The following is a 14,736-nucleotide window of genomic DNA, read 5'->3' as shown; positions in this document are numbered from 1 at the left end:
ATTATTATTATTATTATTATTATTATTATTATTATTATTATTATTATTATCTGGGGAGGAGAAGGTGTTGTCTGCATGCCACACCCCTCAAGCAGCTGGAAGCCATCTTTTTTGCCCATGTGTTTTGGGCTATAGTCACTGAAATTCATATATCTGGCACCAGAAGCCATTTCTGGGATCATGGTGTGTAGCACTATTAGGAGGAACTGATTTTGTTGGGTCCAAAGGGGCAGGGGGAGACTTAGGAGTTTATCGCACTGGCCCTAAAATGGGCCCAGTGCGTTCTAAAATGTGCATGCGCATGGCGCGCACGGAACAGGATGGGGCCAAGAACCTCATTTTACTGCACAGTGGAACGCTGCCTTTGCCGCCGGGCGTTCCAATTGCATCCCCGTTTTAGGGCCAGTGAGATAAACTCCTAAGTCTCCCCCTGCCCCTTTGGGCCCAACAAAATCAGTTCTCAGCATTCTAAAGCGTTCTCAGAAATGGCACCCTCTGAAATGGAACAGGGACGCAATTGGAACGCCTAGCGGCAAAGGTGGCATTCCACTGTGCAGTAAAATGGGGTTCTTGGCCCCATCCCGTTCTGTGTGCGCCGCACGCGTGAACATTTTAGAACGCACTGGGCCCATTTTAGGGCCAGTGCGATAAGCTCCTTAGTAAAAGGTTATGGCACACAGTGCCATGACACTGAGTACCAGGGAGTGGAGCAAAAGAGGTGTTTAGGCTCTACCTGCTCCCTCTACTTTCTCTTTGAATGCAACAATTGATCTGCCTGCTTGCCCTTTGTGCATTGTAACTGCTATTGTAGAACTACATAGACCAGCACCCTAATCTCCAGTACCTTGTAAACACTTTTGTTGAGGTGCTGCCAGGTGGCAAAGATAGCTTTTTGGAGTCATGTTTAATCATTCGTGACCATAAATATGGATCTTTTGAAGTTAAATGTCATAAGTCCAGCTTACAATATCATAACTCCAGAAGGGATGTCAGTCAGCAAGAGGAAGAAGAAGAAGAAGAAGAAGAAGAAGAAGAAGAAGAAGAAGAAGTTGTTCTGTGAGAAATCTAAATAATATTTTAAATAACTGAAGTTGCAAAACAGGGGTACTACATGAAGAAAGAGGTTCGAATCTCATTTCTCTTCTACCCTTTATTACCTGTTCATCCCTTACATGCAGCACCACACATAGTTTAGGAAGTCTTTATAACAACTTTATGAGGTCTTGTCAATACCAAATCAAACTGATGCAAACTGCTTGCTGATAATGGCTGGGATCCTCTTGGTGATATATGTCAGTGTAATGCTTCATTATGCCACTGTAAAGCACTTTTTGGAGCAGTGTGGAACAGAATCTCTCTGGCTTTGCTTCATGAACAAAGATTCAGCAAGGACTCATCCCATGCTTTGTACAAGCGCGTTGGTGACTAAAAAGGCCAATCCGGGATAAACAGGTCCGGTTGCAGAAAGCACAGTGGAAAGTCTTCTTGGGTGATGTTTCCAGGTTGCGGTTCTTTCTGCATTGTCGTTTCTCTTCGAGACTCGTTCAGCATGAGCTTTCAAAAAAGGCTGCAGCATCGTGGATAGTGCATCTCCACGCCTCCCGATGCAAGGCCAGGGCAGACCATTGTTGGTGATCAATTTGGCCGAGCCTGAGATGTTCTTTCAGGGAGTCCTTGTATCTCTTCTTTGGGGCGCCCCTCTTACGCTGACCCGTGGTGAGTTCACTGTAGAATACTACTTTTGGGAGGCGTTGGTCCTTCATTCTAGAAACGTGTCCTGCCCAGCGCAGCTGCGTCCTCAATAGCATGGCCTCAAAGCTGGTGATCCCTGCTTGCTCAAGAACAGCAACATTTGTCACATAGTCAGCCCAGTGTATATTTAGAATTGTGCGTAAACAGCGCTGATGAAAGCGTTCAAGGAGTCGTAGGTGTTGGCGATAGGTGACCCATGTTTCAGACCCGTAGAGGAGAATAGACAGTACAATGGCTCTATACACACTGATTTTTGTGCTTCGCCTGAAGTGTTTGTTACTCCAGACTCTTTTGTGAAGCCTTCCGAATGCACTATATGCCTTTGCCAGTCTGTGATCGATCTCTTTATCAATCTTGGCATCTGAGGAGATGATGCTTCCCAAGTAGGTGAACTGCTGAGCGGACTTAAGCACAGATGTGCCTACAGTGATGTGAGGATGGTAGTGTTCTTCCTGAGGTGCCGGCTGGTAGAGGATTTCCATTTTCTTCAGGCTGACTTCCAGTCCAAAGAGCTCTGCAGCTGTTGCAAAACAAGATGTTAGGCGCTGCAGAGCTGCTTCTGTATGGGCAACAAACAGAATAGAGGGGTAGAGTATAAAGCCATCTCTGCTGTCAGAGAAAGTTGCTTTGTCAGCTCTTGAGCAGTAGGTCATGAGCCAACAGGACAACTTTTTCTCTTTTTAGAAACAGCTTCCTATTCTATCCTTCCTACCCTTCATTACTGTTCTTGACATTGTGGGGACGTTTCTACATGTTGCCTCCCCCACAATGACACTGCCTACATTGCTGCTATGCCTTTATAGTTACACTAATATATTGACTTTAGTCTTGTATTGACTTTAAGCAGCATGCTAGAAACATTAATCATTTAAACCAGAATTAAATACAGGAGTGTGTTTCATAAGTTTGTGTGGCCTGTTCAACAACTGTTGTTGTTGTTGTGGTTATTATTATTTTACATCTTTTGTTTTGCATTGTTTCTGAGAGGAAGAAAAAGTGAAAGCTGTGACACAAAGAGTGTATTCAGGCTGTTGACTCAGGTGATAATTACCATTGAAAATAGCTCCACTATTTTTCTTTTTCTTTTTAGCTTTCAGTTGGAATGAGTGTAACCTAGAATTAACCCATGTCTTTTGTTTTTATTCATTGGTAGTTAACCCTCTCAGTCATCTCCCTGTCCCCAGAATTAATCATTCACATTCCAATTGACCAAAAGGACAATTCAAGAGGGACACCCGAACAAAAGAGAAAGGAATCAAGCACAGTATTAGTGAAACAAAATGAGTTAATCCGTGACATGATAATTTACAGCAGGACTACTAGACCAGAGGAAGTGCTGCCTGCCATTCGTAAAAGATTAATAGCTGTTACATTTGCATCTCTGACAAGTGATTAATAAAAACCTGTGATTAAAAAAATATTTTCCCTTTATTGCCTCAGTATGCAACAGATTTTGCAGCATCACCTTAGTCTCTGCAGGATTTAATTGTAGTACATACCATATGTCCCTCTTACTGCAGGATTTTCTCCACAAGGGACAAAACCATGATTTTCCACATTCTGGATCACTTAGAGGGTGTACTTGAATCTTCATTTATTATTTATTTATTGAAATATTTATAGTCCCACCCTTATCATGGGATGCCAAGGCAGCATACAAGTCAAATATATTTAAACTGTTTAAAACAATGTAGAATTTAATAGAGTGAAGAATAATTTAAAGTGACTTAAACATGTTGAAGACGTTATAAGAGGCTCAAAGGTTAAAATGGTTTAAAACAAGGCACAAGGGTATTTTGAAAGAAATCAATTAAGTCCCAATGGCTTGATAAAGTCAAGTTTTAGCTCAGTACCACAATGGAGGGAGCACCAATGCCAAGAAAGGATCAAAAGGGAGGGCATAACACAACTTGGACACCACATCAGAGATGGCATTCTCCTACTGCATTGTTCCCACTGGTGGGAGCTAGAGGAAGGCTCCTAGCAGATCTCAATCCTTGGCCTGGCTATTTAGGAAGATCTGTTCCTTCAAGCATCAAGATCCCAAGCCATGTAGGGTATTAAACAACATAATCCATAGAGAGTATTTTCATTTTCGTATAGTTTTTTCCCCTCATGATGAGAGTTATGGAAAGTGTGGAAAGGCTCCATCTCTCTGCATATTTTGGCCACATATAAATCTAGAATGATAGCAGAGGACTTTTCTGTTCCTGCTAAATAATTGCCACAATTTAAGTTATAGTGCCTTGCTAGACTTCCCATTTCTTGGGTCTTCAGAAGTTATATCTCTGATGGTCATGGGGAAAGTGTAAATGCAGCATGACCCAAGCATACCCGCTTCATGTAAATATTTGCATGGCCACAAAATGTCAGGGCAATACTTTCCTTCAGTTCTTTCCTATCATTACTGAATGTGTTTCAGCTGCATCTATTCTATAAGTAGAAGCTGTTACATTATTTATTCATTTAATGCATTTTATATTCAGCCTTTCTGCCAAGCTACCCAAGCTGGTTTACATCTTTGAAATAAACAAATGGTACAAAGTATGGAACAACAGAGTTCACTCAGGCTGACTAATAGTTTCTGCAGGAGCTGAAGGTATCCACTTTCATACCTCTGACTTCTCTGAAGGTGCACCTACCTTAAGTAGCTCCTGAAAATGTTGACGGGGGAGGGGGGGACTCAGATATTAAACATTTGGACCTATTAAATTGTTTTATAACTTTTGAGAGAAATGTATTGTGGTAGATTTACATCTGCTTCAGAAGGAAGAATAGTCAGAAATGAATAACAGCAGATGAAAAGAAAATTCATACAACTATCCATTGTCACACAATTCCCACCCTGCATTCCCAGACCAGTATATTTTATAAGCTCCAAGAGCACAAACGAAACAGCAAAAAGCACATGTGTGCAAATCCAGACTCGATCCTCTAAGTGACTATACCATATCACCCTAGTGATATTGTATTTTGAATTGAATTGCAGTTTGTGGTATGCTGTACTTTCTCATGAACATCCCTTGCCTCAACTGGTCAACAGCAGCTGTGAATTTCTAAGTATACCTCCTGCCACTGTTCAGTTACAGAGGTGTGCTTGATGTCTGCTGACTACTGTCATGTTTTCAGAGAAAGAGGGCACCTTGAGGCTGCTCTATCTTTTCCAGGTATGTAAGGGCAGTGAATGTGCTAGGCAGTGATGGCGAACCTTTAGGTCCGCATGCTGGGGGCGGGGCTTTTGCTCCTCACATACGGAATTGCGTGCTGGAGGTGGGACTTCACTCTCTGCCCTTTCCCCAACCTCCAGCTGTCCTTGACGACCTAGGCTGGGAAAGGTGGGGGGGCAACAGGTGGGCGCCATTGTTCCTCCCCTCCTCCTCCCTTGAACCAGACCCCGCTGTCTCTGACAGACAGCTGGGGGTTAGACAGGGCCCATGAGAGGAAGAAGGAGGTGGTACGCGCCACGTCCTCCTTCTCCCAGACCTTTGCCCACCCTAAGGCATCCCTGGAAGGGCACGCTCAGGTTGGGGAAATGGCCTGTGAGAGAGGGGGGAGGTGGCCACGTGCCATGCTCTCCTTCTCCCGGACCTTCCCTGCCCCCAGCTGTCTCTCTGGAGATAGTTGAAGGCTGGAAAAAGTCATCTGGAGGGAGGAGCAATTGGCACTTGCCGGTCCCTCCCCCCACCCTTTTCCTGGCCTCCAACTGTCTTGAAGAGGCAGTTGAAGGCCAGGAGAGAGCTGGGAGGAGGACCCAGAGGTGCACACCTCTGGCTCATTCTCCCCAATGCCATTTTCCAGTTTCCACCTGTCTAAGAGGTAGGAGGAGGATGAATGGGCATGTGCGTACCTGTTCCTCCTCCTTCCTCATCTATGCCTGGTGAAATGGCGTCGAGTGCCACCCGTGGCATGCCTGCCATCATGGTGGTAGGGTGTGTCCCTAGTGTCAAACAGTGCCCAATAAATAGAGCTGAAACCAAGAACAAATTTGGCTAATTTTCAACAGACTGGGAAGGAAATTAGATTGGAGGCATAGCCTCTACCACCAGTAACAGCATAATAGATTGATCTAGACTTGCAGATTTCCCACTGCAAAAATGCAATGTTCCCTCACTTTGAAAATGTTTCAGAAAAAGTCCTGAAAAAAAGGGGGGTCATTTCTTTAGACACACAGACACACAAACAGACACAAAGATGTTGTACCCCATGGCTCCAGGTTCCTGGATACTAGCTTAAATCAGATTGTTTCCCGTAGATTACCCCTGCTGGAGCTCCATTTGTTTAATTTGTTATTCATTACAAAGTTAATATAATAGATGTGAATGAGTTTCAAATGCCTATTTACAGTATGTATTTGTTACATTCATTTTCCCAGCAGCTAGAAAAGGTCAGCTTCACATCACAGGAGGGAGGAAAGAAAAAAGAGAAGGGGACTAACAAAGTCATATCACATATACATACATATATATACTGATGTGGTTGCAGTTTGCAGTGATTAATCTGGAAAGGTTTAGTATCTTTGGGTTACAGTGAATAGTTCAATGAAAACGTTGACTCAGTGTGTTACAAACCAAACAGGAGGGGGGAAAACAACTGGAGATGTTAGTCAGATGCCTGCATGTTGTTTCACTCCTTATTATGATGGGGAGGATATCTTTTGCAGGCAGGATTTCTTGGACTTTGAAAATTTCCCTATTGCCGCATGGCCAGAAGGAGGAGGAACCTGCCTGCAAAATATTTACTAAGGACTGAAACAACATGCAGGCATCTGACTAACATCTCCAACTGTTTTTTTCCCCACACCTGTTTGATTTATAATATCTTGCCTGATGAAGAAGCCCATGGAGCTTCAAAAGCTTGCAACAAGTATATTGTGCATTTCGATTGGCCAATACAGGTATCACTGATGGATTTTTAGTTAACACTGCTGCCATTCAAAATAGTGTCTGCCTAGACTAATCATTGTTCCTCATTTCATATCAGACAGGTTTATATATTTGTCAGTCCTGATTTCTGCAGCACTCCTAGTCCCCCTATGAATGTTTGCAGAAGTAAATGTGCCATATGTGCTGAACACCATGGTTGTTGAATAATCCCAGAAGTTCAGAGAATATGTCTCTAAATTCATATGTAAAAGGAAGGAAGGGAATGCAAGTTGTTGCTTAATATTTATTCATTAAATGCACTCTCTTGTATATTTTGAGCATTGGTTGCTAGAAAGACTGCAACCAATTATGAGCCAAGACAGATGAGCACTTTGTGCTGGCCTGTGGGCAGAGTTAGGGAGCAGAGTCTGCATGCTGCCTGCCCTAACCCTGCCCCCAGGAGAGGATTTTGGCATGCACTGGTCCACATGGTAAATGTCATGATGACACCCCTCCAGTGCTGCATCCACATGAGGCAGAACTGCAAGGGTATCTTAAAGCCACACTGCCACAACTATGGTGCCCCTTGGAGGGCGCAAAAAGGACCCGCAGCTCCAATCCAGCCAGTAAAGGGCGGTCTGCAGCCCCTTTGTCTGTATAGCGGTGGTCTGTATAGTCCTAATATGAACTCTAAGAAACACCTTGATACTTGTAACAATCATAAATTTAAAATGTGAAATAATCTGTAATTGTATGATATTTACCCATAAATTATAAATTAACACATTCACCTGTCACTATTGAATTACCAGCCACTGAAAGCCAGTCTTAAATTCTATACCACTTGGCATCATTGAATGATTTTTCCTAGTCTAAAGAAAGATCCCGTGCCTTTAACAAGGTTGAATAAAAGAGGCAGGTGTGCCTTGTCAGGGACTGGAAAAACTGTGTCTGCTAGCTGTCATGCACATATTTCAAAAGGCCAGGTATGATTCTAGCATAGATTCCATCTACACATCATGACTATGAGTTTGGTTGGCTTGTGCTTTAGTACAGAATTAGATGAGTTGAATCCACACCCCTGCCAACTTCTTCAAGCATAAAAAGTGATGGAGAAGCTTCCTTTCCAACAGCTCATTGGTGAAAATGGAGATGAACATGTAATTGGATAGTCTTCCTCTTCCACTTTTCTGATAGCTTAGCAAAGCAATTGCTAAACTAAGCAAAACAAAAAAAACAAAAAACAAAACCCAGCTTGTACAAAATGTGTCTCTGGAATACAGGCCAAGAGTCAACAGAAAGCAATCTCACATAGCTATCTCAAGTGACAAGCAAGCAAAATCTTTTTATATAAATAGTACAGTATAGTAACAATATCTGTTCCATATTGTAGTTTAAGTCCAGAATGTTCTTTCATCAGAAATCTATGGCAGCTTCAGCTTCTGTTTTGATTACCCTGGAAGATACAATATTTTATATGATCATAATTATCTTTATTCATACCCATAGGTTTTTCCCAAAACTGGAACTCAATGTGGCTCACAAATTAAAATTAAAACACACAGAATATAAATGTTAAAATAGAATTAAACTATGAACAATATTAGTAAAGCATATACTTAGCAATGGCAAGCAAGATCCAAATGGCTTGTTATTATTGTGGCTGTTCCTGTTGTTATCATATTTATATCTTTCCTTTTTCTCAATCTCAAAGCTGGTTACAAATGTTAAAACAGATTCATTATACTATAGTTAAAAATGTAAGTTTAAAATATAATTAAACAACTAAACAGAATGCCGTTAAAAGCGACAGTACTTCTCCCCAACCTGGTAGTCTGGGGAGGAGAATTTGCTGGCCTCTCATTGGTAGAGACCAGCAGTTTAAATAAAATGGCGTGCTCTGCGGGCCATTAGAAGGGGTGAGACTCGCCTGCCCAAACCCTTGTCAGTTGCCACAAACACTGATCCACCCTCCTGCCTCAACAGCAGTGTGGGATTAATTCTGGTCGCTTCAGGGCCGGGTAGGAATGTTCTCCCCTTTCCAAGGGTTTTTTTTGCCTACCCTACACTGTTAGTTGGGGACTTGGACAATTGGCTTGGGGTGTGGTCATAAATATGTTCCACACATAGGCAGGGGGGAGGAGATAGAGGTTTCAGTGAACACCTAAGCACCCTCCTAAAGGGTTAAGGTAGGTCTGGCTACTAAATGAGGTTTACGTCTGTTGACTAAATGAAGGGAAAGAGACTTGCCTTGGGGCTAGCCTGAGATTTAAAGCCCCACTTAAGTCTTGTGAGTTAAGTGGGGGAGTCTTGGGTTGGCCTTCTGGATGCAGGCCAGCTGGGGAGAAATCTATTTCTGGATTGCCCTCGAGGCTCAGGTGCTTTCGCCCAGAGGAAGCTGGGGAATTGGTCTAGGAGAAGACCATCCACCAGCTGTTCCTGCACAAGGTCCTCCTCCCTGGTTTTGCAGTTCTCAAAGAAAAAGTTAAATAAGTTGAGTTAAATAAAGTTGTCCATTTTGGAACCCAGTTCTTTTTGTCTGTTCTCATTATTCAATGAGTTGGTCTGCAAAATGTTCACCAGCCTATGAAAGAAATGGTCAAATGTGGGAGCCATCTTTCATTGCCACAGAAGTTCTCTGTGAGAAATGATGCATGGTGACATAATATCTTCACAGATTGCTAGCTCCATTTCAAGCCATGTAACAGCTGCTAGGTCAAATGGCTGCCTCCACCTCCTCTTCCCCCTCCTTCAATTTAACTTAACTCTTTTACAGTTTTAGGGACTTTTATAAAAGCAAATCCATGGCTCTTGAAATGAGAGATGGTGGAAAAAAATTAGTCACAAGCAAAATCAGGACAGATCAAACTCGTTATCCTTTGTTTTTAACATACAGATGTGAACTGACTACTCATATGGCAATTTTCTACTGTTCTTTTATATTTCTAGGTATATCCTTTCTTAATCCTTTGAGAACATGATGCCAAAGTGAAGTCCAGTGTTTCCAAAACCACCTTTACCCTCCAGTAAACAATAATTGCTAGATAACAATGGTGAACACTAAATGAGTCCATACCATTCTCCTTGCTGAGTTTGCAATATTTACCTTTAGCTGTTGATATTTTAATTAACATTAAGAGCATTATTTGCCCCTTGTGTTGAATGGAGAACACTGTGCAAATAAACAGCAGTTCCCACTTGGACAATCACTCTGTAAATTAGCTTACTTTGTCAATATAGTGCATGCCTATCAGCCAGTTAGAAACAGCAGGAGCATGGCTGTTCATTTACTTAAGCAGTAGGTTATACCATTAATGTGTGTGATTGGTGTTAATTAGAGCTGTGTGTTGATGTCTCTATGCCACAGAGCCCACATTAAAGACACACAAATCCACACATACACAATACCAAACCAGAAGAATATTAACTCATTAAGTATGAGTAGACTTGCATGATTTAATGACTTTGGGTTGTTTATAGGATGTTCTGAAACAATACAAATGTGGGATAGCTTCATTTTCCTGAAATATATGCCAGTCTCTACAGAATGATTCAGTCAAAGTTAAGCATCAGTTGCACTGACTTCAGTGGCAAAAGTAAGGATACACTTCAGTTGAATAAGTGGGAGTTAAAAGTGCTCACAATAAGTTAGATCATGCCCCATGTATGACAGGTGTGTGATTTTGTGGGTGTTTCCACAAGTCTAGGGTTGCCTTGCCACCTAGATACTTGGATTTTATCTGGATACAAAGCATGCTATATTGTGCCCATTTGGACTGTTATTTGGCCCAGATTCCAAGCTTTCATTTATGTTTTAAACTGTAACTATGTCCTGGGACAGACTGCCCCAAAAGGGTGGGCTGGCAGAGGCCTGCTTCCCTCTGGAGGGATGCCACAGCCACCAAACCGTGTGGCCTCCCTCTGAAGTAAAAACAACCCAGAAAACCCAGGTTCTTTTCCTGTCACCGGGTGGAAGTCACGAGTGCACCAATGGCACACTCTTGACGTAATGGATGTGCAGTAATTTGCAGACGCTGTGTGTCCCTTATATCAAGATTGTGGTGCCCATGTGGACAGGCTGCCACCATCAGGCCACCACCATTACATACTAGGTTTCTGGACCGTGCGGTTGCTGCACAGTCTGGAACCCTAGTATCACCGCCGCCACACCTCTTTCAGCTCATCTGTCTCGGGCCTATATAATCTTTACAGAAGCTGACACATCAGGCAAAATGTAGAGGCACTTTTATGTCAAATTGTTCTCCAAGAGTAAGGTCCACCTGGCAATTTAACATGTGATGGAAGGGAGGACAAGTGGTGTAAACAGTGGGAATCCAAAGGAGATTCGCACTGCCAAGACAATTAGAATCTAACCTAGAGTATACTTTTCATAATTAGAATAGTTAGATGTCTAAATTTAAGAAAGTGGTATATGACAACCCTGCATATGTTCTCATTCACACATGCATTTACACTGAACACTGTCTCAAAAAAGGATTTTATGTGGCATACACATCAGGATCCACGCACCAATCAAATGAGGGATAAACTCTCTGACCTGGAGAAATTATCTTACATGACTCATTTTAGAATGGTTACAGTGTAGACCACATTTTTAGTAACATGTACAGTCAGCCCTCCTTATCCACAGATCTTTAATCCATGGATTCAAGCAACCATGGCTTCAAAATTTTCAAAAAACGTATACATTCGAAATAGCAAACATTGATTTTCCATTTTATATAAGGGATACCATTTTGTTATGCTATTGTATTTAATGGGATTTGAGCTTCCATGGATTTTGGTATCCATGGAGGGTCCTGGAACCAAACCCCAGCAGATAACAAGAACCCACTATATTCATTACAAGAAAGGAATTGTTTGGTTACTATATCCACAGCCCTAGCTTATGAGGCAATATACATGGATCTGGAAAACAGAAAGCAAGCACACAGATTGGGAAACACTAGAATTTGTTGCACAGGGAATTAAGATGCACTAATGGAATAGGAAAGCTGGATGTTGGGGGCTTCTACAACAGAAAATTGGATGTTCTTTCCAGTGAAATAGTGGATCCAGAAGGCAGAAGAGGAAGATGTGGAGGATACAGCAAAAGACTGCTACATTTATATATCTTGTAGGGATGTAAACAGAGGAAAGGAACAGCCAAATAGGCTCCCCACCAAACAGATCCTACTTAATGTTCCTTAGAAGAGAGACTTATAAAATTCCAAACACAATTTATTTTTCTTAGAACAAAACTCCACATGCTTCTGTTCTTGACCAACAAAATGCAAATACTATTAATTCAGAGGACAGTAATTAATACATTAAACACACCATATATATCTGACTATAAGTCAACCTCGTGTATTAGTCAAAGGCAGTTTTTGGGGCCTAAACTATGGATTTTTATATGAGCCATGGATAAGTCGAGGGTAAAACTTAGGGGCATGTAACAAAACATTTAAATGATGAAACAAAGGAAAACAGTGCCAAAGAATTTACAAAATTTCAGCAGAAATAATTGTTTGTGCTCACACTAAAGGCTGTATGATTTAGGGTGATGGTGGTGGGGTTGGGTTTCAATCCTTCCAGGACAGATTAAACTCTTTCCTTTTATCAGGGGATGGTTCCCCTTTTTTCTCACCTGTTGACATAACTCCATGAATTTCATAGGGTTTTCTTAGAGAAGCAATACTCAGAGGTGGTTTTGCTCATTCCTTCCTCTGAAATATAGCCTACAGCACATGGATTTTTAGTGGTCTCCCATCAAATTACTAACCAGAGCTGATGCTGCTTAACTTCAAAGAACAAACAAAATCAACATGCCCTTATTTGGAAAATAGGATTCATAATCTTGGTTCCCTCTTTCAAAGTTCAGAATAAAACCCAAGCTAGATTCACTATCACTCTGTAGTGGAAGCCAAGAACCTTTCTGAATATGATTACAGATGGGGAATGGAGACCATAATGTACTGCCTCAGCTCTTAGCTGATTCAATCTTAGCCTCTATGGTACACTAGCCAGAGGTGCAACAAGATCTGTCTACATACTGATTCTACAAACTGGCATGTCTATATCTTTGATTTTGACATGTTATATAAGAAACACCATTTTACAATCCATTTAATGGGATTTGAACATCTACAGATTTTTGTATCTATTGGGTTTTTTTTTCCCCCTGGAACCAAACCGCAGCAGATACCAAGGGTTCACTGTATAAGGTTAAGGATGATGGGTATTTCAGGCCAACAGTATCTGAGGACATACACTTGTTTTAATACAGACCTATCAGCAATCTAGTTGTACATTTTATGAAATACATATATACCGAGTGTAAAAAAAATTCTCATTGTTCATTGTGCATTACAGCTTACATTTTTTTTCTCCTTCACTGACATGTTTATCTGCCATAGCAATTCAACTGAAACATTTATTGGACCATTACTTTGTTCTGTCTTTGTATCTGTAACTTCATTCAGATGGCCTATCTTTCCCAAATTTGTTCAATAGGAAAGTGTTGTCCATTCTCCGTTCCTTTGGATAGTAAAATATAGTTGATGTATGCTAAACCACTAAGAAATGTCTCAATAACAGTTTCTTTCCTGATGCTGAATATTAAATGACTAAGACCTTCACTGTGCTGAACACAGGAGGATCTTGGCCTACCATCTCAGTAATCACAGTCTATAATGCCAAGTTGCTGAATTCTTGTTGTCTTGGCAGAGATAATCATTTCTGGCAGTGTTACAACAAGTTGTGGGCAATGTGTGTGCATTCGTAAGAGCACATAGCAAACAAATTGTCAGTAATAGTTTTCTACAAAGCAAAATGTGAAAGCTAAACTGCTCTTGATTAAGAGGAAGTTCTGATCAGTAACAATGTCACTACTCAATATAAATTTATTTAATTCTTGTTTTCTGCTCAGTTTGTATAAGCTCAGTACTTACCAATGCCACTGACTTCCTAGAATCCTCTCACTTCCACTGGAATGGCTAGCCAATGTTACTTTTTAGGCTATAATACCATAATCCCATTGACATCGTGTAGTAGCTTTAAAAGCCATTATGATACTAGGCTGCATCAATAGGAATATAGTATCTAGATCAAGAGGACTAATAATGCCACTTTATTCTACTTTGATCAGACCTCACCTGGAACACTGTGTACAGTTCTGATGACAAAAGTTCTAGAGGAATGTGGATAAACTGGTCACATCCAGAAGAAGGCAACAAAAATTATGAAAGGCATGGAAACCATGCTCTATGAGGAGCAACTTGAGGAGCTGGGCGTGTTTAGCTAGGAGAAAAGAAGGTTAAGGGGTGAAATGACAACTGTGTCATTTCACTGCTCCAGAAACTAGTACATGTAACAAAGGATTGAAACCACAGGAAAAGAGATCCCACTTAAACACTAGGAGGAGCTTCCTGATGACAAAAGCTCTTTGACAGTTGAATATGTTGTTTCAGAGGGTGGTGGGGTCTCCTTTTTTGGAGGTTTTTAAACAAAGGCTGGATGGTCATCTGTCAAGAATGGTTTGATTATGGATGCCCAGGTTTCAGTGATGGCCAGGAGTGTGTTTTCACAGTTAAGTCTAGTATGCCAGCTGCACCCATTTCTTGAGGCGTTGGATCTGGCCATGATAACACAAACCTTGATTACATCCTGATTGGATTACTGTAACTTACAGTACTTGGGGCTGCCTTTGGAAACTGTTCAAAACCTTCAGAGGGTTCAAAGTGCTGTGGCCAGGCTGTTGACCAAGGGTGGTTACATGGAATATGTTACCTACCTGTTGAAATAGCTTCACTGGCTATCAGTCCATTTTCAGGCAAAAAATGGCCTTTAAAGACCTAAATAGTTTTGGTTCACAGTATCTGAAAGATTGCATCTTCTTGCATGAGCCTGCCTGAGTTTTAAGCTCTTTGGAGAAAGGTTTTCTCTTGATCCCACTGCCATCACAGCAACATTTAGTGGAGACACAGGAAACATCTATTTTAGTGGCTGCACCTAATTTGTGGAATTCCCTCTCGTAGGAGGCTCAGTTGGCCCTTTCTCTCCTTTTCTTTAGACAGTAGGGAAAAATAGTTGTTTTTTCTCTGTTTTTCTCCTTTTTAAA

This window comes from Sceloporus undulatus, chromosome 2, assembly GCF_019175285.1.
Source record: "Sceloporus undulatus isolate JIND9_A2432 ecotype Alabama chromosome 2, SceUnd_v1.1, whole genome shotgun sequence".
Taxonomy (NCBI): Eukaryota; Metazoa; Chordata; class Lepidosauria; order Squamata; family Phrynosomatidae; genus Sceloporus; species Sceloporus undulatus.
The sequence above is the reverse complement of the archived record's forward strand: the minus strand, read 5'-3'. Positions refer to the sequence as shown.